Source organism: Tachypleus tridentatus, chromosome 13 (genome assembly GCF_004210375.1).
Source record: "Tachypleus tridentatus isolate NWPU-2018 chromosome 13, ASM421037v1, whole genome shotgun sequence".
NCBI classification, from domain to species: domain Eukaryota; kingdom Metazoa; phylum Arthropoda; class Merostomata; order Xiphosura; family Limulidae; genus Tachypleus; species Tachypleus tridentatus.
Window position 1 is genome coordinate 193,465,007 of NC_134837.1, and position 25,498 is coordinate 193,490,504.

General features: G+C 35.9%; 1 protein-coding gene across 36 annotated transcripts in view; it reads right to left on the minus strand.

The window, feature by feature from the left end:
* Positions 1-25,498, minus strand: part of LOC143238328 (protein phosphatase EYA1-like) — a 241,022-nt gene that overhangs the window by 102,395 nt on the left and 113,129 nt on the right. For 19 of the 36 annotated variants that reach the window (XR_013020531.1, XR_013020530.1, XR_013020529.1 and 16 more), the window contains one exon: positions 16,713-16,827. The exons of 13 other annotated variants lie outside the window; for them this stretch is intronic. The gene's annotated coding sequence lies outside the window, so the exon portion shown is untranslated. Of the gene's footprint in view, positions 1-16,712; positions 16,828-18,857; positions 18,922-25,498 lie in introns of all 36 variants that reach the window. 4 more of the 36 variants (XM_076478457.1, XM_076478443.1, XM_076478447.1 and 1 more) reach the window with 1 other exon arrangement.

Consider the following 25,498-nt stretch of genomic DNA (forward strand, 5'->3'; position numbering starts at 1 on the left):
TTTTTTAAACAGTACTTGTGTCAAGCGCCCATCTCGAGAACAACTGTAAGTGCCGGGAATGTTTTGGGGTCAGGACTAATGAGATTGGGGTAGAAGTTAACTACCCCTCTTTTCCACCCCCTCATCTTCTTTCCACTGCAAGAGACAAGACAGCAAGGGGTGCATGTTGTCGATCGCTCAGGGCCGAGAAGAGTTCCTACTCATGTGTAAACGTCCCTAACGCGACAGCTGCGCCTCACCCTTATGTGCTTAATGATCACATACAAAGCATTTCAAACATTTTTCCCCTAGTCTGAAAAAGCACAAAAATCAATTTAATTCTGGCGTAAAAAATCAAAACAAAACATGAATGCAAGTTAACAACAAACACCTGCTACATTGTCTCCTCTGTTGTGTATTAACCCTCTCGGTGGCTCAGCAGCTAGTCATGGTTTTTAACGCGAGAAATCGGGTTCGATACCCACAGTGGGCACAGTACACAGATATTATATTGTGCACTTTTGGGCTTAACAACAAATAAACTATTCTTTAATACGTTTAAACCTTCACACGTTTCTGTAAATAACTGAAGCAATTTTCTTGGGAAAATATCAAGATACCTGATCTGATTGGCGAAAGTTGGATTTTTTGGAGCGTCTGAATCTGAGACAAAACTTTGTGTCAAAGACACTTTTGGTATTTGTCACCGTTTCTAATTTGGAACTTCAAACCATAAGAAAGACAATCAGATGGCATTAGACTCCTAATCTATCCTTTACCCGCAGAAAACTGAACGGACTGTCACTATAACAACACCCCATGGATGAAAGGGACGAGCGTGTTTGGCGCCAGGTATAGGTCTCGCGCCATGCAGACTAGGAGTGGAATGCCAGAACCACCAGAACATGACAGCCTCTCCCCCAGAAAAAAATTGAAAAAAATGGCTTCCATTCCTCAACATTAAGGGAGTTAATTACTCAATATTTTGTCAATCCCCTTTTTCATTGAAAATGAAACATTTTCGCATAAGAGATTTCATTAAGGAGTGACTTCAGATTAAATAATGACCATATTGTAATTAAATTAACCTAAATTAAACAACAATTTTGTATAATTAAACCAGATTAAACAATGGCTACATATGATCAATCCAAGTTCAACAGTAACCATATATTAATCTAGATTAAACAGTCACAATACATATAGTTAGTTAAGATTAAATAAATTATATGTAATGGATCCATACAGAACAATGGTCACATAAAATTAAGCCAAATTGAACAGTACCAACGTAGAGTTAATATAGATAAGACAATTATCATCTATATAATGAATCTAGATCAAACAATGATCATATGTACTTGATTTAGCCTAATTAATAAATTCAATAACCAATGTGAATACTCCCATACTTTCGTTACAAATGAGGCACAATCAGCATCCATTAGAGACATCCAAATAGACAACAACCACACTGACAAATCGAAGTTATCAACATGATCGTAGAACTAACTTAATACTGACACCATTATTTCAAGTTGTAACATCTGGCGCAAATACAAGATCACAGAGATAGGGAAGCTGTATTCCAGTTTATTTGTCGTTGTTTTTCTTCCACGGGTCAGAGCTGAATTCGAAACTTAATGCATGCCAAGCGAATGTTCTATTAATTAACCTAAGGGGTTAACCCACCAGCAAATGATAGTAAAGACACTTAACTTATCGCATTCTTTCCTTTCCACAAACAAGACTCGTCCTGGAGTCTTATATTCTTTAAATTCGGGAAACCACAAAACTTCTTGAAACGTCAAGGGAAAAATATCGGAAACAAGACTATCTTAAGAAATTATTTGTTTGTTTATTTATACGTATAATGCTATACATTCGGTTATAAGTACAGTGTCCACTACAGATGTCCATTACAGATTGAGTCAAATTTCGAATTATAGCGTTATAATCCAATTTTTACCGCCCAGGCATGAATGGTAGGTCGTAAAAAATAATGTATACAGACAACTAGGGAAAATATAAACAACAAAAAAAGACACAGATTACAGTTTGTGATGAAAAGGAGATCAATTTAAAAATAAATAAATATTAGGTTGATCAGAAAAGTGTGAAAACAAAAACGGAATTCGATACCTTTTTTTGTTAGAAATAGGTCTAAATGTGTTACAAACTTAGGCCACTTGACGCCGGAGTAATTGTTTTTCATGAGTGTTAAACTGTAGAAATCTACTGTTTAAAACAGTACAAAATATTTTATCTAGTGCTAAAAAACCTAATCCTTAAAAGTAATTGATGTTAAATTGGTTTACGCATACATCTACAACTTGGCTTTGGAGCAAAGAAATGGCACTGCAATGAGAAGCATTGTTATCTCATGGTTCATTCATGTGCAGTTCTATCTAAAGGCGCCAGGCATGGCCAGGTGGTTAGGGCACTCGACTTGCAACCTGAGGGTCGCGAATTCGATTTCCCGTCACGTCACACAAAACATGCTCACCCTTTCAGCCATGGGATATTATAATGTAACAGTCAATCCCACTATTCGTTGGTAAAAGAGTAGCCCAAGAGTTGGCGGTGGATGGTGATGACTAGCTGCCTTCCCTCTAGTTTTACATTGCAAAATTAAGGGTGACTAGCGTTGATGTGTAGCTTTGCACGAAATTCAAAACAAACATCAGTCCAAAAAGTATATATTTACAATACGTTGACGCTAGGCTGTGTTCGAAATAACAGTTGTTAAGTACCTGATTTTGTTTCCTTTGTTAGCCACAAAAAGAAGATTAGAATAACGTACCACCTAGAGAAAATTGAAATTTAAAAAAAAAAATGTTGAAGTAATTTACATAAAACATAATTAATATTTTAATTTAAAGTTCATTATCCTAGCAGTACATCGTGCCATAAGGAGTTCTAATTATAAACCACTTGATTAACGTTTGTAATAATATAGTTAGTGCCATAAATGTACTTTAAGCTAGTAGATCTGTTTCTAAGATGCCAATCGATGTCAGTGTCGCATCTGATCTTCTAACAACTGATACCTTTCGATCCTGTTCACCTTATAACTATGATATCAGTATTTCGACTATCAATCGAATGCTCCTAATATTTTATATATACCTTACAAGAAGTATCCCAATATGTTAAAAAAATATGCAAATTATGAAATAGGTAAGCCCGAATAGGAAATTGGAGCAATTTCACTTTCACAAAATGAGATAACCAGTTTCATTCTATATGTAACACCACATTATAATGTAGCATTTTTATAACTCATTTCCATTTTAAACTGGCTTCTTGGAAATCCATGCCAAGAGTAGCCAAGTATCAACTGTGCCCGGATTTTGAATACATGAATTCAGTGTTCGCGAGCCGTTGTCTCGAAAACACAGTCTGCATTTTGAGACTGTATGCGTACCATTACAGTAAGAGTCACATAGAGCAGAAAAGAGTAGCCCAAGAGCAGACAGACAGTGGTGTTTACTAGTTGCTTTCTTCGACGTGAACTAACACTTTGCCATAAGGTACGTTTCGGTACAAGATATGCCTCGTGTCGCTTTTGACGAAGTTCTAAAACATCCTTAAAACCCTAGTAAAGTTACCTTACTTTTCGTACTATTTGATTAAAGTACTTTTAATGTAAGCACTTAATCAAAAAAAAAAGTGGAATTACTTCTCACAAAGTCTGTGAAATATGCAACCCCTAACTAATTTCTTTTCACTCAGACTCATTTTATGGAATACAAGTTAAAATGCGGCAAAAAAAAATAATTAAACCTATAATTAGTAGTTATATACTCGCGCAGATAATTTTAGAGCACATAAAAACTAATCTCAAAAGCCTGCGGTTCTGCGGCGTTCTAAAGCGGTGAAAACTCACAGGCCAAAGCGTTATGTAAAGTAAATGTATTAGTTTAAGTCTTTAATTGATAGTGATACGTTGAAAGTAACTGTATTAGTGTACCATTTGAAAGTGATACTGTGTGTGGCTCAAATTAATGCGCGTTCCTGGCGTGACCTCTGTAAAGTAATGAATCCAAATGACCCGGCTATGTTTTTTTTTTTTCCACTTTCTAGGTTTGGGGTGTCCTCCTTACACGACTACAAAATGGCCAACTTTTTTGGATTAACAGTGTAAACATTTTTCTTTTTTTCGAAGTCTTTTTTTTTTTACAAAACTTTTCGAGCCGCATAAATATGGTTTCATACGGCTGTCTAATGTCGCGAGGTTTCTTTATAAACATCACAAGCTCATGACCCTGCCCTGACGCCTACGACAGTCGTCTAGTTTGGGGCATGGTTTAAACAGTATTCGTGGTAGTAAGTAGGTTTAGCACCCAAGTTCAACTGATAAGAACGTTTCGTCTTTTATTTAACATATTTTGCAGCGTTTCGAATCTCGGGAGTTGGTGGTGGTGACATTTCTTGATGCATTACAAATAGACACCAGACTAACATACAAATACCTAAATAACTTTTACTCTGCACGTTAGAGGTTGAATCCTGTATTCATAAACGAAAAAGAATTTTTCAGAAAGCGTCTTACTGTAGCTAGTAGGTTAGTCTACAACTTATGAGGTAAATGCCCCAATACCGTATCCTCAACCCGGGCTAACAGTATTAACCAAAGAACTGCCTCAAACTCCATCTTAATTTTATGCACATTTCTTAGAACTGTTTACACTATGGCAAACAGGCCCAGCGTGACCATGTGGTTAAGGCACTCGACTCGTAATTCGATGGTCGCAGGTTCGAATCCCCTTCACACCAAACATGTTCGCCCTTTTAGCCGTGGGGGCGTTATAATTGTACGGTCAATTCCACTATTCGTTGGTAAAAGAGTAGCCCAAGAGTTGGCTTTGGGTGGTGATGACTAGCTGCCTTCCCTCTAGTCTTACACTGCTAAATTAGAAACGGCTAGCGCAGATACCCTAGTGTAGCTTTGCGCGAAATTCAAAACAAACCAAACGATGGCAGGTCCATGAAACTGTTAAATACAATGTCTCTAAAAACGAACTAGTTAACAATATAAATGTAAGCAGACAAAACGAAAGTACCGATACTAGTTGCCGATACGGATTTTTCACAGAAAACTAGCGATTAATCCCATTTTTTAACAACCAATTCCTTCCTCTGAAAATAGAAAATTAACCAATATGATACAATGTGCGCGCTCGTCGGTAGCAAAAGTTATGTTAACAAATCGCTAATTTATGAGTTTCGTTACACGAGAGCGAGAACTGTCTTATAAATCTTAGTATATCTTTTATCCGTCCGTGATTAGTGATGAAAAAAAATCTACAAAATGAAACATTACAAAGCAAGGATTAAATCAGCAGATATGTGTAACAACTCAATAAATGCATAAATCATATATTAATTCGTGAGCTAGTATAAGACGAGTCTGTACCCGACGACCACTTTTCACTGATCACACATTTAGCCTGTGGGTGTTTGTTTATTACAAGGGGTATTTGCGCTAGCCATTCCTGCTTTTGAAGTCTATTTGTTTAAAATTAAGCACAAAGCTACACAATGGGCTACCTGTGCTCTGCCCACCACGAGTATCGAAACCCGGTTTTTAGCGGTGTGAGTCCTCAAACATACGCTGTGCCACTGGGAGGCCTTTTAGAGTGACTGTCGAAATGGAATGAAGCTGGAAACAACTAATTATTCGATTAGAGTGGCCTAAGAGTTATCAGAGGGTGCTTGTACAGTCACTCTTATACAGCACATTCACGAGCCCGAAATGAGGAGTACAATATTGAGATTATGAGAAACAAGCACGCTAGTATTCACTATAAAATATGAAAAGAAAAACATTACATAAAGCAATATTGATGTACCACCTAAAATTAACACCTCGATGAACGTAATTACAAAAAATATTACATTTTACCTATTATATACTAATAACACAGTTTCTGATTGTCCCGAAAATGTGTACGCACTTTATTTCAGATGTCGAATAATATTAAGTTTATTTATTTATTGTATTAAATAGGTAAAGTTTAGTCTTAACTACAGCAAAATACAAGTTACAATATTAATTTATCTCTTTATCGAATATAGGCTATACTTCATAAAGATATAAAGACTTAACTGATGTTAGGACTGAGAAAATTCGACTTAGAGATTTCTGTCTGCTATTGGAATTTTTTGTAATATTCTAGAACTCCTGTTTTCCAAGAAGTGTTGTTGACCGTAATTTTTTCGAGTTTCTGCTAGTTCATATTCCTATCCAGTGGTGTTTATCTTAGAATTATCACATTGTTCTATCATATAAGTGTTTGTTAATTATTTTTTATTATCTGATGTAAGCTCGGACAACAATTATTCACAGAGCAGTCTATACCGAAAGTCAAGACAAAAGTGATGGGTTAAGGCAAGAGGTTAGTTTAGGGTTACTAAAAACAGCCTCTCATACAGATCGTAATCTCATTACTTACCAATTACAAGTATTTTCAATAGCATAAAACATTCAGTTTAACTAATACTACGGATATACTGTGAAAAATATGATGTGTTTGACTGTATTTACTCAATAAGTTTGAAAAAGTCAAGGCAACATCAAGGGGTTGGTTGCCTAGTTGAAATCTTTTTTCTCATAATTGTCTTTCCAAAATTAGGGTGCGTCTTCCACGATGTGGAATACGTTAATTCATGCAGTTTTAAATTAGATATCTGTACGGAGCTACAAATCGTACCACTCATTTGCTAGTTCAAGCAACAGTAAACACATGGTTAAAATAAAACTGAAATGGATGTAGCGTTTTAACTTAGTAATGAAGAGAAACATTTACTGCAATCACGAATATGTACAATGAACGTATTTCGGTGAATGAAGATACAATGGGTTCCTATGTAACAAAACTATGCCCTGCTAAGTATCTGAAAGCGAAAGACTACAATCAAATTACCATTGTATTATAATCATAAACATACTTTAATTAAAGGAGACAAAATACTTATATGGTTTGATTCTGATGTTTGATCTGTCTTTGTTTTATGTTTCACTTACGATAAAACATTAAACTCAACAGGCAGGCAAATAGCACCGTTATATCACATATAACGCACAATGACAGATAAAGAGGAATGCCCTCGATGCAACGCCCTTGTCAATAAACCTACAACCCGGTTCTTAAGCACGAGCTGTTGCATGTTTAAAGAAAAATCCTCACTGGGGCACAAGCATGCGAAATATGAAATCTAGAACTTTCAATAAATAAAGCAAATGTGGTTCACGTCTATTCTGCACCGAAAAATAGAAAAGGATAGAGGCATGGCCATATCATCTGCCTAAATCATTTCAAAGATAAATGGACCACACTCAAAAATGATTTATTCTGAACCGCTAAATTTCTTCAAACGTGATCGACTCTTTTAAACTAATCTTTCTGGTGAGAGTAGAAATAACTACTGTTTTTGTTTGTTGTTTAAATAAAATTAGTTCTATCTGGTTGAATATGGCAGAAGGTACAATACACAAACAATAACTTTTGATAATCTAAATGTTATTTTTATTGCAATTGTGATACTAATATATACCACTGATTATGAAAATATAGTTTGTTCTCCAGTATTTTATATTATCCTCCTTCCCTCCTGTTAAATATAATTGTTCAACTGCTTGTACCTCAACAGACGAGGTCTAACACTAATCGGCTTCTGCCACATAGTTTCCAGTTTATATTTATAAAAATTATTCGTCAGAGGACAGGAAAAATCGACGGCTAGTACACGCACGTGCGTCTCACAATGCTCATAACGACAGTGTCTGTGTAAACGTAACCGGAAACTCCATGTGTATCTAGATGCACGAGCTTTAAATGCAAGCTCGAGCCAGACTAAGTGATTGAAATATTCACAATTTTTGTCCTATAACGTGCATGTTCAATTAATTTAACTGTGCGTATTTAAGGAGATGAAGAAAGAGGATAAATTTGTATTTTTTTAATAGAAAATAAGTTATTGTATATTGAAAGTATATTGAGAATAAAGTTTCACAGTGGGATTGACTGTGATTTTATTACGCCCCCACGGTTGAAAGAGAGAACATGTTTAGTGCGACGGGGATTCGAAACCGCGACCCTGGGAATACGAGTCGAGCACCTTAACTACCTGGCCATGCCGGGCCTATACTAGAGGAAAGGTAGCTAGTCAATTGTTCCTACTCCTAATTCTTTGCCTACCCTAATGAACTTGTTGGAATTTACTGTTACTCTTATAACGCACGGCCGCGAAGCGCCTTTATGAAGTAACAAGGCCATGGACCCTTGGATTCACAGTCCGGCACGTTAATCACTAGACTACAGGTTATTCTGCTTTGTATTAATCTTTTTAATATATAATGGGAAATGAAAATGCTTATTAAATAAGCGTACCTAGACTCGAGATAGCTTATGCTGATTGTTTTATATTATGAACAGTTCGATGTAATTTGTGTATCGTAGTGGAAATAATTACATGTCATAATATATAACCTTGGGTCAGTCGGGCTCGAACAGTTCGTGGAACTCAAACAACAGTCTGCATTATCTGATGTAGGAGCTCGTAATAATGACGAGCATGCGTGGTAGAACTTGATAATCATGAATAATATATCCGTTTTTTTTTAATATTTATTCATATTATTCTTATCCTGCCTTTATCCTTTTGACGGTGGAATATCTTACTAATGCATCCAGTTTCACGACGTCTGATCGTCTCTGACGTCAAAAATTGTGAATACACAGTCTTTTGTAGCTCAGACCAAAAATGACCCTGATACTATAAAGATTAGCAATTTCCAAGAATTGTTTTTGTTGGTTTATCATTCTTGGTTAACACTGCGACGCTCTGGTTTCTTTAAAGATAAGATATACCGCACTTTATATTACTCTCATTGTTAGTGTTTATTTAAAAACTGTCCAAATCAGAAGATTCACAGATTACATCAGAAAAGGAACAGAGTACATTAGTAATTTGATTTTTTACGATAGCAGTGAGCACAAAAAAAAAAAACACACACACTCAGATTTATGACTCTGAAAAACGGTGAGCAATGCAAACATTGACCAACAAGTATTACTTCGTTCGTTCAAAAAAAAATTCAATCATTTTAAGTGGATTTCTGATATCGGCATAACTTATAAAATGTGTGTGGGAGGCCTGACTAGTTAACTTCCTTGAAGTCAAATAAATCTGTGTCAACCAAGACAACTTTACAAAAAGAAGCAATAATTTGATAAGCTAGTACCAATAACGTATTTAGAAAAGTATTTCTTTTACTTGGGCCCGGCATGGCCAAGCGTGTTAAAGCAGCGACTCGTAATCTGAGGGTCGCGGGTTCGCATCCCCGTCGCGCCAAACATGCTCGCCCTTTCAGCCGTGGGGCGTTATAATGTAACCGTCAATCCCACTATTCGCTGGTAAAAGAGTAGCTCCAAGAGCTGGCGGTGGGTGGTGATGACTAGTTGCCTTCCCTCTAACCTTACACTGCTAAATTAGGATGATGGCTGGCGTAGATAGCCCTCGAGTAGCTTTGTGCGAAATTTAAACAACAAACAAACAATCTTTTACTTCTTTCAACAAAACAAACAAAAGCTCGTTTGTTAGTTATTCCTGAGATTAGCCCTATAAACTGCTTTATATTTCGTTTAGAACTGGTTGGTTGGTTTGCCGATTTATGGCGCAAGACAGCTAAGCTACTTGCGCCACGTTGTGAACTGTATAGCTTCATAGAATCGCTCTGAAGAAGGGATAACCGGACTATCTGCTAAGAAAACTTATTCAGCCTTTAAGCTTTCAACTGCCTGTTTTCGTTTATTTGTTGCTAACGTTTCGGGATGCATCGTGAATCGGTTAGGCAGACCTAAAACCGACTCAGACTCGTACCCGAAACAGCATTAAAGGAACTAAAAATGCGAAAGAACTTTAACATATCGTTTAGGTTGGTGTGCACATGCTTTCGGTTAACGAAACATGTCGCTCAGAAACCATACGTTAGCTGAAAAAACATTATACAGCAGCTCTGAATATTAGCTGCAGGGAACATTGTGTACGTGCCCAAAGTCAATTAAGAAAATAAATATTCATGAGAAGACGTCATCATAGCAAAACCTTAATTATTAAAAGGCATGAAAAACAATGAAACAAATATGCATGGACAGAAATGAAGTATAATGCTATAAGTCTTCATAAATATATCATAAATAGCCTAATCGTTACTTCAAGTGCTCTAAATGGTTGAAGCGTCTTTTACAATACTACCATACACTTTATTAGGCTTAACCATTACCTTAAGTGATCTAATGGTTGTGGGTTATTTACGACATTGATATATATTTGATTGGGCTAACCATTATCTCAAGTGCTCTAATGGATGAAGGGTTGTTTATAACATTGCTATGTATCTGATTAAACTTAACCATTATGTCAAGTACTCCAACTGTTGAAGGGTTGTTTTTTTTTTTTAGGTTTACTTCTTCAATGCCCGTTTTTTTTCAGTGATCTGTTACGGCAATGATGACCGTACTTGAAGACGTGTGAACGATTACGTCACACCAACATGAAAAAATTACATCGAAATCGTACAGTAAATTTTGTCAACTGAACACTGCGCAAGACACTAAACTGCAACGTTTGCATAAGTGTTTAGTATGATTCCAGTAACAACATCTTCAAAATACTCTCGTTCCCTACCTGAACATACTCAGTGTGTTGTGTTTACAGCTGACTTTTACTCACCCTGGTGAATGTACTTCATGTAAGACTGAAGAACACCTACGTTTTATGCTAATAAATTATTATTCTAAATCACTCAGTAGACAAACAGACAAATAAATACGAAGCCTAATCTATCATTCGATTCGCCACTTGTCACCGAGTTCTACCGGTCTCAGGGAATTAAGATGAGGGGTAGAGAACTCCCTGTAACAGAATAATTCAGTGACAAGTGGCGAATCGAATGACATATTAGGCTACACATTTATGCTTACTTAAGTGCTTTTTATGCATTTGGCGTACACTAATTTAGTGCACTAACCGTAATTTACGTAGAAACAACTGCACGTTTGTAGTTGAATGAACTCCAATTCTATGTCCTTTAATCGTGTCTTTGTCAAGTTTACTACACACGTACTATAATACTACTTATTCTGTGAAGATCAACACCGACTTTTCCAGTAGTTTCACAAGGGCGGCTGAGCTTTGAAAAGCTAAGAAAGTCAGATTAAACTTATTTCGATTAGGCTTACAAGCAGTCTTCTTTTGCAACTGTTCCCACAAGAAACTCGTGCTAATCTCTAGTATTAAGATTATTCATGTTATGATATCACAAAAGATAGAAAAACTTGGTAATATTTAAAGCTTCTTTTCGAAAGTGCACTTATGTTATAACCTGTGATGCAGGCACAGTTTCACTGGACATGTAACAAGTAATGGCATTGTATTTCAAATGTCTTTTGAGCCAGTTTTTTTTTACGTCATTAATTCTTATGTTTAACAAACATGGCGATCAACACCGGTTTGTTTGTTTGTTTACTTGATAAATTTTATTACAGAGCCGTCACTAAATTTCAACTGACAGACTACAGAGGGGGAGAGAAAAACAGCAAATGAAACACCCACCGTCAACTCTTGGGCAACTCCTATCTGACTGAATGGTGGGATTTGACAGTTAATCTTGTATAGCACCTAAAGAGCGCATTTTTGCTGTAACGGGCCGCGAACCGTGATCCTTCTATAATATTCCAGACAAGCTAATCTTCAAACCACACCGGACTGGGTCATATCAAATTTAAATAAGTAAACGTTTACTTGATAGTTTTGGCTAAAAATATTAATAATAACAAGAGTAATGTCTCCCCTAGTACAGCTGCAAGTCTACGGATTTACAACGCTAAGATTAGGAGTTCGATTCCCCTTGGTGGACTTAGCAGGTAGCCCGATGTGACTTTGCTATAAGAAGATACACAAACAAACAAGAGCAACTAATTGATAAATCATCGCTTTTAAAAGTCATTACTATTCTAATTCTCTTAGCTTGAGTAACATACAGAGTTAGCTACGTCATTCATCAAGTCATTTTCTAGTTGTAATACGTAGTTATTTTGTTTTAATTGTATGTTAATCCTCACTGGTGGTTCAGTGGCAAGTCTTAGGGCTAAACATTGGATTTCGATATCTGCAGTGCCCAGCAGATAACCCATTGTGTAGCTTTGCGCTTAACAACAAACGTGCAATCACTAAGTAATTTTGATCTAACTATACGTATAATAAACCTAAGCCTAAAACTCCGAACCTCTTAATATTACCGTTGAAGGATAAGGAATGACTACAAAGTTTGAAGGCAGGGGAATTATTATTCTGAAATTTCTAATTTATTAACCTACATGTGTGGACATATTAGAAAATTTGATCTAGCTGCTAACTTAAACATATTGTATATTTGTGAATTTTAAAATAAACCTGTTCTTATAAAAACAAGTTCAATGCTAAATACTTCGTCTCACAGAACTTTATTATGAACCAACTTTCAACGTCACACAACAAAAGAATACTTAAAATAGAATTACTGTAGCACAGATAGTAAGATCTGCGCCAGACTTAAACAGAAGTTTTCAATTATCGAGTCTGCTCGCTCATTAGTGCGTAGATGGGCTGTTGTTTTCAAGTTCGTTCTTACATCTTCTCCATGTGTACTGCTGACAGTACCCAAGGGCGCGGCGGAATATATGGGTGCTAAAGATGTGACAGTCCCCATTGCTCCCCTGGCCTGGCGTACAGGGTGTTGCACCTGCGTGGTTCTAATTATGTACAAATGATTCGATTTTGCTTAATAGTTTCCAACGCCCCGATATAAGAAATATTCCAGCTTCAATGACAGTACCGAAAAGGTTAACACTGAATGACAGAAAGCACCTGGAAATGATTTCGTAAATTCGAGTGTTTTCGACAGCCTTTCGGTACCGTTACCAATACACAAGGAAACGACGTAAATACGAACTTTAAAAGAGCAGTCTATTCACTTATCTAACGAGCGAGAAAGCGCGATAATTAAAAACTCCTGTGATATCTGGGCTACAGTAATTCTATTTTAAGCATTTTCAAAACCCCCTTTGTTGAGCAAAGTTGAAAATTTGTTTCTGATGTAGATCTATAAGGCAAGGAATTAAGCACTGAACTTGAAGAAAGAAAACATTTGTATGTTTTATGTTGAACAAATGCCAATTAAAAATCTATACTTGGCATTTCGTAACATTAAGAATAAATGTTCACACAATTATAACGATATTTTGCCAGTAATGAAAGGCATAAAGACGCCTGAGTTATAGGTTGCCAACAAAGAAAATCAGGAAGATATCGGTTTATAATGTTTCAAAACATTCTCGGGAATTTTAACTTACGCAATTGTGGGTGTTTCAAGCACGTGAGGCGATAACATCTCTTTTCATTGGCAGATATTAACACAACATGTCAATCCGTACCTCTGCCAATTTCGCAGACTTTGTGGACGTTTTGTTGTTTTTTAAATCTAACCGAGATAATAGGACGATTTCCACTTGGCTGAAAAATGCAACGACCTTTTGACCTCTAATCGTAAACAGAATATTGAGAACTAGTAGGCTTAACACTCCGTATTCCTGTACCAGTATGGTAGGTTCGGTGGATGTCACGATGTGTGACGAAGAGCGCGTGACGTTACCACGTCACTAGAAATTCTTTTATCATATTGATTCCTTCGTTGATTACACATTCACACCGGGTGGTTTAGCTAAACATTCACTTCTCATAATATTTATATTTGTGTTTTAAATTATTGCAACTTCCTATGTAGACACCAATACCATCTGCGTGAACATACGATTCGATCATAGGTAATGTAACCGACAATATTTGTTTTAAACGCAAACCTAAAGACTGGGCTGTCTGCGTCGTACCTTGTTTGTCTCTTTTTGAATTTTGCGCAAAGCTACACGAAAGCTATCTGCGCTAGAGGGAAAACAGCTAGTCATCAATACCCACCGCCAACTCTTGGATTAATCTTTTTAGCAAAGAATAGTAGGATTGACCGTTACATTATTACGCCCCCACAGTTGAACGGGCGAGCATGTTTGGTGCGACAGGATTTGAAGTCGCGACTCAGATTATGAGTCTAGCGCTCCATCCACCTGACTATGCCAGGCCACGCACTGTATTAATACACCATAGCTATCTAACCCCAAATTTCAGGTTTATAAAGCTCTATAGTTTACGCATTATTTTCGGTGAGATACCATTTTACATGTGTTTAAGGTGTAATAACCTTGTACTGCTAAAGTTAGCGAGCCAAAATCTCGTTTTATTTTTGTTTTTTTATTAAATGTTCTTTATAATTCTACCAGTCACAAGGGGGAGAGATATTGATCATAAAAGAAATTCCAAGTCTGAAATGATTAAATCTTTACAAAAGTGCTTGTGCGAGTGGATCAAATGTCATCAGAGGCGTATGAAAAGTTTAAACGTAGAACAGAGTTCTTCAAAAATGTATTATACAGCATACCTAAAACAACTTTCGCATAAACTAACGCCGATTTTATATCTTTTTATATCTTTATAAACAGTAAGACAATTGTGGGCTATTTGTTTGATATGACGTTAGGCCCAAAGCTACACACTAGGCTACCTACTCTGTACTATCCACATGGATTGAACCCCTATTTTTAGTGTTACAAGTCCTCAAGCTTACCACTGGTCCACCATAGAGCTTGGTGGTTTGAATAAAGTGTGTGTAGTGTAACAATGTTTTACAAGGATTTATAACCACTATCTACAATAAATAATTTTTCGAATCGGATTATTCTGAAATATTCGGATTGAATCTGCTGTGCATGTACAGATTATAGGGTTCATAGGATAAATTAAATTTTAAGTCCAGTAGAAAATGATTTATACACGAGTGTAAAAGTAAACCTTTCTGAAAACAAAAGATATAGTGTTAAATAAGAATGGTACGAAAGTGTTCTTACAGGGAAATAGGCTCCAATATAAAACTGAATGGAAAGCTAAATTCTAATGTTTACCAGAAGTAACGTAAATTTCATTAGCGAATCGAATCTCGAAGCTTCGCAGGGTCCTATAATCGCAGAACCCTCATTTAAGGATACACATCATGGACTAATTCAGGATAATGGAAAGCATGGCGAACGTATTTTACAACTTTCCGGAACAAAACATGATTTTTTTTGTGCCGCCCGTTACACTGCTTTCCATTTTTAACTATTTCAAATACGGGTTTCCTTTTATAATTATTACCTGGTGTAGGTGGTTAACGTTTGGGACAAACAATCTTCTTTTCTACCCGCGTGTTTCTGTCCCATAAAGTGATTAAAGTCACGTTTAATACTATCATATTTTTCCAGTATATTTGTTTGTATTAGAATATTTACGCGGAGCTACACATATATTTTCTTAATTTTGAACTGATATGCGTAGAGGAAGGGAATCCATGGTCCCTAAGTGAGGAAGATGTTTTTTTGCGAAAACTGGGCGCAAGCCACGAGCTCCTGGAATCATAATTCGGTCATACTAAACACAAGTAATTACTAGATGTATGTACAGAGGTCTTTGTGTGTAACTCCAATTACATTTAGTCTGCCATTTATATTATATGTGTGTGTGTGTTGTTTTAAGAATTTCTCTCTAGCCGTTAGATACATAATACTCGTTCTGAGAATGAAAGTTACTGTGAGGAATCGAACCCCGTGTTTTAGCAATGAAAATTTGGAAACATACCCCAGAGGAGGAGGAAGTGAAACTTGATTACTGGGAAACGATTTCCTGATTTAAATATATTGTTTTTCCTTAGTGATGAATCACATTTCGTCAGAAAAATATAATCATTCACACAACCCTAAGGTAATAAATCGCATGAAAAGTCTATGAGCCAACTAAATTTTACATTATATCGTTATAGGTAAAACTGATTTCAGAATTTCTCTGAATTTCAAAATAATAACTATCGTTTTTTGATTTTCAATTATGGCTGAAGTGCGATTACACTATATACTTAACACTCAAACACTCGTTGTTAGTTTAGGAGAATTTCGCTTTCATATGGGTTAATCGTTAGGTAAAGTGAAATCTAAAATAATACAAAAAAATTCGTAACGTTTATGTAACACAAAATAATCTTTAGTTTCTACGATGATGACTGAAATATTGTCACGTTGTACAACATCCTCATGTCTTAATAAAAACAAACGTACATAACATTAAGGCATTAGACAAGTAGGAAAAACAATATCAAACAATAATGATATGCCCTATTTTCTCATATAATAATTTGTGTGAGAAATAAGGATTAGGTTTAACCCAAACATGCGCTTGTAAGAAAACAAAGATCCTGCGATAAATCATTAAGTATTTAACGGGTTACTAACAGTGGAGAAATGTTGGACTTACTGTTGAATATTTCAGATAAACTTGTCCAATATTGAAGTAAAACAACGTGAAATCTATAATAGGAAACAGTCGCCCATTCTCACACAACATTTTTCTCTCTGAAGATTACTATTCTTTAAGATTGTGAACACACTATACAAAAGTATTTTCCCTTTAAGCATATTTACAAAACAGCTAACTCATGACTTTGTTCGTTGGTTCAGTTTTTGTTGATCATGGTTAAAAGTTTGCTTAAGCCTAACATTCACCCACGACTATGACAAAACTAACTCGTGATTTCAAATAGCCATACTCACCTTTTGATTATGATGTATAAACGTAACTTCACATAAAAAAAAACGTTTTTAGTTTGACAAGGTTTTCACAGTTCCAATATGCAGATAAGTATACAGGGATCTTCTCTTGCACTTACTAAACAAAAACGAAACAAACAAGAGTGACGCGTTAAAATCATCATAAGAACATATCGTAATTAACTGTTGTAGAAATTTATAAAAAACACGTTAAATTGCTTGAGATACTACACCTATTTTAAAGGTACATCTCAGGAAAAAAAAATTATACAATTAATAAGCAAACTGTAAGCTCATTTTTCCCCAACGCTGTCAACAAGATTCATCTTTAACACTACAACTCACACATATCTATGTGTGGCTTCACACTGTCTAATCTTACACATTCTTCCATGGAAGCAAGCCCGCAATCTTTTTACAAACTTGTCAGTGCGAGCTAATAAATTTTATATAAAATTAAAGATTTTCTTGCCAACATTTTACGGGTATTCACTAGAATATGTGAAGCCCAAAGGGAGTAATGTTTCACACAATTTGTGTCCAGGGAGATTTACCCTTCTGTTTCCAGAAGTGTTTCAAATCGAATCACCCATTATTCATAAAACGTATACCTCTAAAACTCTACAGCAGAATTCTGTCGCGCAAAGAATCACTTTGAAATTAAAGTATCAACTATTTATTTCAAATTTGGTTAGGCGTGGCCAACTAGTTAACGTGCCGGGCGTTTGAATTCGAGGATTTATGATTAATTTCCTGTTGCTTCAAGAGTAGTCCAACAATTGGCGGTGGATGCTGTTGACTAGCTATCTTCCTCTCAGTCAAGTATTTTATGGGCGGCTTTGCGCAGTTAACCCTTTTCTATGGCCTTGCGTGAAAACCCTTAAACAAGCTTCATACGTTTCTTACATTATTATTAACATGCTAAAGTTGTTTACATGTATCATTTTGTGCTAACAGCAATATATACAACATTACAACATTTTAAAGATGGTGCCTTATGCACAAGTCCACTAAAATACCACTAAAAGGCCACCGGAATTCTTGTATAATCATTTCTTAAGTTTGAACTACTGGACCTGAGGAAAAGCAGTATCCCAACAGCAACCGCGCCATAATTGCCGAGTCCAATTTCTTGAAGAGAGTTTTGGGATTGACTGCAGCTAATCACAGTCAGCTACATTACATCTCTTAGCTTTCGGTACGCAGCCCGATATGATAATCACTAGGTAGCCATGCCCAGTAATTCAAGGGTTTCCTTGTTGAACACTTCTGTACTTACGATACTTCTGAGCAACACGTGCTTTTACTAAGGGCATCCTGAAGTCATAAGTACATATATATTAGTACACGTTTTTGTTTTTGTTACTTAAAAGTGCATAAATGGAGTAAAGCACATGTGTTTACATTAAACTAATCCGCTACAAGAACTTCAGTTTCGTGCTATTTGTTTATACAACATTACGCTTGTGTTCGGTGTACTCAAATTTCAAGTTATATTCCAGGGTTGTAAAAAATTATATAATTTTCAACGCAATGCTACTAATCAATTTCATATGTTATTTTTGGACCTCATTGTATACAGGTTTGTATATATTCATTATTTTTATAGGCCTCGCCACTTTATTCACAAGTTTAAAACCCAAAAGTATAGAAAGGTGATATTCATATTTTAAGATAAAACTTTACAAAGATTATGTTTATTTACACACTTTTCTGAAATCAATAAACCAAACTTTGACTTATTTCTCTATACAAGTGGTCAAAAATTACTTATTTTGAAACTTTACTGTACCAATGAATAAACGTTATGTTTCATAGGTCACTAAAAGCTATATTCACATGCATTAGTGTTGAGGTCACTAAAAGCTATATTTACACAGGTTAATAAAGATTGCGTTTATATAGATTTCAGTGTATGAATTAATTAAAGAGATACAAGTTAATAATCAGGGTCTCCATAAACTCGAATGCAGAAGTTGATAAATGACACAGTTACATACTTGATCAAAAGTTAGACAATTGTGACGTTTTTAAATAAGCAGAAAATCCATGATCAGCAAGTTAAATCATTATGAACAAAACTGATAATTCAACCAAACTATCATCATAGCTAACCCTATTGTAATCAATTCTATATATATTCCATACCTTGGTACGACACCAAGAGGGTGTTCAACAATGGAAGTAGAACCAAAACCTGTATGTTTCTCAACTGAAAAATAGTTTAGATTTCCTTAACAGACATTACTACAGATACATGTAACTTAAAATCTAATTATGGTTAACTTTTAAAAAGCAGTGTTTGTAAAACTTGAGGAAAGAAAAAATCAATAAAGTTCTAAAGTTCCCACTAGAGGTCGTCACATAAAAATGTCACGAATTCAACTTTTAAACATAAAGTTAAATAAAACTATAAAACAAACTGATAAAATCCAATTCATCCATTAGTGAATTTATATTCTAAATATAAAATTAGATAAATCTATGCAACAAAATACCTTTTTTATGAATTTAACTTATGAACATTGGATTATATAAATCTATGTACCAAGATAACTTCTTTATGAATTTAACTTCTTGACTTTAGATTATATAAAACTGTGCAATAAAACTGAAAACACGTGCAGCCCAGCAATTGGCAAAAACAGCTGTGACACAATTAACACCGCCTAAATCTGGAAGTTGGAACCACAAACCAGAACCTTGTTAAGATTGACTAAATTTACTTGCACGAAGTATAGCTTATTTAAATATATTCGATTTGTGCCCACTCCACACATCTAGAATATCAAATTTCCCTACTTTTTATACCAGCCAGAACTTCGTACAAAGTTCTGAACAATCTTGTATAATAAATACTGAAAAAAGATCTGCTAGTTCCCTCGCGTAAATAATCTGAATTAATTAATATTCCATGAATAAATTTTTATCATACATGTATCCAGTTCGACGTGATACAAGAAGTGCAACCTATATGCATCAACTGAAACTCCATGAATGATTATTGACTACATTTATATTTATGTACTATTAAATGTACTATTTATGTACTGTAAAAAATAAAAGATCTGGTAATATATTTCTTATTTTCGTCATCGGATAACGAAACAAATTGTAAAACAACTAGAAATCCAACAGGTACCAACTGAATTTGTTCTTATCTATGGACGTTTAACAACTACAAGACCAACAACTACGGAGCTTGATATGACCAAGTGGTTAGGACACTTGACTCACAATATGAAGGTCACGGGTTCAAATCATCGTCCCACTAAACAAGCTCGCCCCCTTTCAGCCTTGTTGAGGTCATTATAATATAACGCTTAATCCTACTATTCGTTGGTAAAAAGAGTAGTCCAAGAGTTGGCAATGGGTAGTGTGACTAACTGCCTTTTCTCTAGTCTTAAGCTGCTAAATTAGAGAGGGCTAATGCATATAGTACTCGTGTAGGAAGTTACTAAACTGAATTTGTTCCACATGCACAAGCCTTGTCCTGATATATGGACTTAACGACTTCTTCACGTACTCAAATCTTGTTCTAGTATGTGGATTTTAATGAAGCACTCAAATGTGCTTCAGTTATAAAGTTTTAACTACCATTTAAAAAATGTGTTGTACCAACTAAAAGCAGAACTCTTAAGAAGCTAGAGGACTGGAGGATAATGTCTTCCCTATATACCTGTGGCCCGGCATGGCCAAGCGTGTTAAGGCGTTCGACTCGTAATCTGAGGGTCGCGGGTTCGAATCCCCGTCGCACCAAACATGCTCGCCCTTTCAGCCGTGGGGGCGTTATAATGTGACTGTCAATCCCACTATTCGTTGGTAAAAGAGTAGCCCAAGAGTTGGCGATGGGTGGTGATGACTAGCTGCCTTTCCTCTAGTCTTACACTACTAAATTAGGGACGGCTAGCACAGATAGCCCTCGAGTAGCTTTGCGCAAAAAACAAAAAACAACCAAACCCTATATAGGTAGATGTATTACTAGTATGGAAGCTTATATTCCCTTAATCTAACACTAAAGTGCTAACACGAAGCAATGCATTTCATTTTAAACCTAGAGGATCACAGAGCAATTCCTCTTCAAAAAGAGGAATATAATATATTTATCAACAGTGAGAGCACCAACTTGCCCCACCAGTGACACAGCGGTATGTCTGCAGACTCACACCGCTAAAAACCGGGTTTCGATACCCACTGTGAGCAGAGCACAGATAGCCCATTGTGTAGCCCTGTGCTTAATTCTAAACAAACAAAATTCAACAAGTTATTAAAAATTAGGTTTACAAGAATCTGTAATAATACATATATATGTGTGATAACTACCAATCAGGCTCATCTCAGGTGCTTTACAGAACAACAGTGTTATCACTCGACTATGTTGTACACAAGTCACTAAATTACAAAAGTATAATTAACGTTAAATCATAACATTCATGTTTCACGCTCCGTAACTTTTTGGAACTAAGCCAGAAAGTTATCTTCGAAAACTCGTACCACACGATCTACAACCACAGGCTCATCACAGTTTGTATAATTGTCACCGCTGCTGAAATCCTAACCTTACAACTTAGCAGCTCCAGTGTAGGATGACACAAACAACTACACTTCTAATCTTCGGTTCTTTTTTGTTTGTGTTTTTTCATAATGATTCTAAGCTTAGTGGGGCGGTCTGGACTCAAAGTTTCAGACCTTAAAGAGCGATTGAAAACGAAAGGCAACGACAATATATTTCTAAATACCCTTCTATAGCATCTAGGTAAGTTGTAACATCCGTACATTACTTACTGGTTTTAAAATAACAACACTTGTAAATATACAATTAATTTGGACTCAATAAATAATATCTACATATCAGAAATAAAACCTGTCCACAAAATATTCTGATGCATTATTTAAAATCTTCAAAAATTCTAATAACGTAAAACAAATATACTGTATAATAAAGTTTGCCACCTTGGTAACGAATGTAGTAAGAGACAATGGTACTATGATAAAGTATGTTTACATCGTAACAAGCTGTCTTCTTGGCAATGACTAAACCAAGAGATGGCGGTTTTAGTATCAAGCCTGTCTCCTTCGTAAGTACTGTACTAAGAGATGGCGATTTTATAATAAACGTGATTTCCTTGGTAGCACGTGTACAAATAACTGACGATTTATGGTAAAGGTTGTTATTAAATAATTGACTCATAAGAGGACATTTCTAGAACATTCACCGCACAAGTGATTCAGTTCTTAACATTAAAAAAAAATCGTAAACAGTTATACTTCTAGTTTGTAGATAAACCTTCGTGTCACTGGCGTTTTCTACAAGTGTTATTAAACTGGAATTTCGATCAAGATAAGAGGTTTTCTCTTCTTCCTATGATTTGATCCGACTATTTCTTCCAAGTATAGACTACAACACATGACTATCTATTTCCTCCACGTATATGCTCCAAGACGATGCTGTAATCTTTACTACCCCCTGAGTACAGATTCCAACAACCTACGACTTCACCTATCCTCGCTTCTTTCTACTAAAGCAGTTTGTAAATTACATTTTCCACAGAGACGAGAATGCTTTGCATGTTCTCTACTGTTTCTTTGAGCTTTCTTTTGCCTAAAAGTTAAACTATCAATCAGAATAAATACACGAAAATAAAGCTCTTAGCATCACATGACAAAATACAGAGAAAAACCTCATTCTTTTCTACAAAACCTGAACGTGCTTGTTATACTTTTAAAGATGGTGTTGAAAACAACTCGGCAACTAAGTTAACTTGTTTCTCCAACTACCTAGTTATAAATCTAAACTAACGATGTCGAAGTGACACTAGTTGAACGAGTTGGCTCTAAAAAGCCTCAAACATAGTGAAATGTTTAAAAGCGTGTACACATTTTAACACAGTTTTATCATTCTTTACGTCAAATTTTAAATATCAGACATCCCACGTACGTTTTCAATAATTTAGTGGGACGATAATGCTACCTACATACGCCGATATTTTAACAAAGTGTCAGTAAATTGTTTTATTTTAAGAGTTCTCAGTTTAAAACTGTGCCTATTTGCTTGCCTACATACAAAATATTTCCACCAGTGATCCAGCGTCAAGTCCTTGGACTTACTGCGCTGAAAAACGGTTTTCATAGCTGCGGTGAAACAACTGAGCCTTGCGCTTAACAACAAATAAATATTAGAAATGATAAAAATCACAAACAAACACTCATCACTTCTAACCCTCGAAATGCAGCGAAAAAAAGTTGATTGTTTTTTTTTTGTCTGTTTAACTTCGCTCAAAGCTACACGAGGGCTATCTGCTTTAGCCATCTCTAATTTATTAGTGCAAGACTAGAGAGAAGGTAACTAGTCATCACCACCCATCGCCAACACTTAGGCTACTCTTTTTACCAACAAATAGTGGGAGTGACCGTCACATTATGACGCCTCCACGTCTGACAGGGCGAGAATGTTTGGTGTGATGGGATTCAAGCCCATGATCCTCAAATTACGAGTCAAGCGCCCTAACCACCTGACCTTACCGGGTCTATACTAATAAATAAAACTGTTTATCACAATAATGTATAGATTGGTTAAAAAACAAACATGCTCAAGGTCCGATAAGACTATTTGTTAATTGTATGAATCTATCCATTTGTGTGTTACTTAAACACTCTCTGAGGAAAAAAAAATTTTAAGGCGGAAGCCTCTTCATTTACTTATTCATTTTGTGTGTGTAATAAAGATGCGTGACAGAGATTAAAATGTACGACTTTCTACTCGCTATGTAATATATTTCAGCCTCTTACAACCAGATGCTTGGATATTAGTGGTCATTTCCACTGACCATTTGACACGTTATGCTTTCGGAAGAATGTGTACAGTAAGTAATGTATAGCGGTCTGACATGACCAGGTGGTTAACGCTCTCGCCTTGTAATCTGAGGGTCGCGGGTTCGAATCCACATCACACCAAAACGCTCGCCCTTTCAGTCGTGGGGGCGTTATAAGTTACGATCAATACTACTATTCTTTGGTAAAAGAGTAGCCTAAGAATTGGCGGTGGATAGTGATGACTAGCTACCTTTCCTCTGGTCTTAAACTGCTAAATTATGGACGGCTAACGCAGATATCCCTCGAGTAGCTTTGTGCGAAAATAAAAAAAAAAAAAAAAAAAAACGTAACGTATAGCAAAGCGAGTATAATTATACATCTATCTAGCGCGTAGTTTAGTGTCTGTTTGTAGGTGAAAACTATATGCAAGTGTTCTTTCATGCACGAGTCCTTTTACAGCGAGAATAACAGTTATGTTTGCACCTAGCACGTAGTTTAGTTTGCATGCACATGTAAACATCATTTAACTGATGCTTCCAATTTTCAATCATTAAACACACATCGTTAGTTTCATCTTTCGTGTGCAGTTTAATTTGAAAATTGAAAACGCATCCAACGAGCTTATTAAAACGTGACTTTTTAAAAACCTGTATTCGAGACGTGTTTATATGCTGATGCATATTTTAATTGCAATAATCCCTGAATTTTCCGTCCCTATGTTCATTAATATTTATACCAATATTTTTTTTAAATTTATTTATTAAGGGTTAACTCCGTTCGTGTTCACAATCAATAGTTAGCCCTATCAATCTCCTGAGACTTTCCCGGGTATTTGCCAGTAGCTATTCCACGTGAAATTCCCAAAACTGTCGTGATTTTCTCAGCTCTTTCTTCTGTTCCGCTATAAACAAACCCACTCCATCATTAGCTCTTTATTCTCCATTCTCAAGGAACTTCGCCTATTGACAGTCTCCTTGTAATCAGATGGACAATCAGGACTGTTTCTACTGTCATCGTGATGTTTAATTTTTTTCTTACCTATGTTCCCATTTTTTACGCTCACAGTCTGATGATCTTTTCAGGCTAAGATACTCTTCGTTCGATGACGAAAGAGTGTGTGTTTTTCTTATATCAAAGCCACATCAGGTTATCTGCTGAGCCCACATAGGAGAATCGAACTCCTGATTTTAGCGTTGTAAATCCGTAGACTTACCGCTGTATTAGCGAAGAGCAATGGCGAAAGAAAGCTCTTTTGTTTGTTTTTTGAATTTCGCACAAAGCTACTCGAGGGCCATCTGTGCTAGCCGTCCCTAATTTAGCAGTGTAAGACCCACCGCCAACTCTTGGGCTTCTCTTTTACCAACGAAAAGTGGGATTGACCGTAACATTATAACGCCCTCACGGCTGAAAGGACGATAATGTTTGGCGCGACAGGAACCCACGACCCTCAGATTACGAGTCGCACGCCTTTACACGCTTGGCCATGCCGGGCCAGAAAGCTCTCTAACAGAGTGAGATTAATTAAACAGATTGCATACAGACCTGGACAACAAGGGTTTGAAAATGATGGTCAACACGAATTATGAATTGTTACTATGTTTTAATGATGAAAATATTTTGTTCGTAAACCTTTTATTAACCATTTCTGTTTCAAAGCGGGTTACTTTGCCGAAATTTATTTTGATGTTAATTCTAATCATTGTTTCTCTCAAAGATTACTTTCACTTTTGGTGCAGTTGTTTGGAATGGGGAAAGCTGAACATGGCCTCCAAGGGTCTGAACTTCTGTTGTTTTTTTACTTAACTTTTTTTTGGTTCTTTTGGAGCAAACAAGGTTCTGTACGAAAGAATGTGTGCAAACTGTTTACCTTAATGTTACGAAATCGAAATATTGGTAATAAATACACTTATTTCTACAGTTCTATCTAGGCGTTTCTTTAGTGTTCATGAGTTACAAAAAGCATAATTTCTAATGCT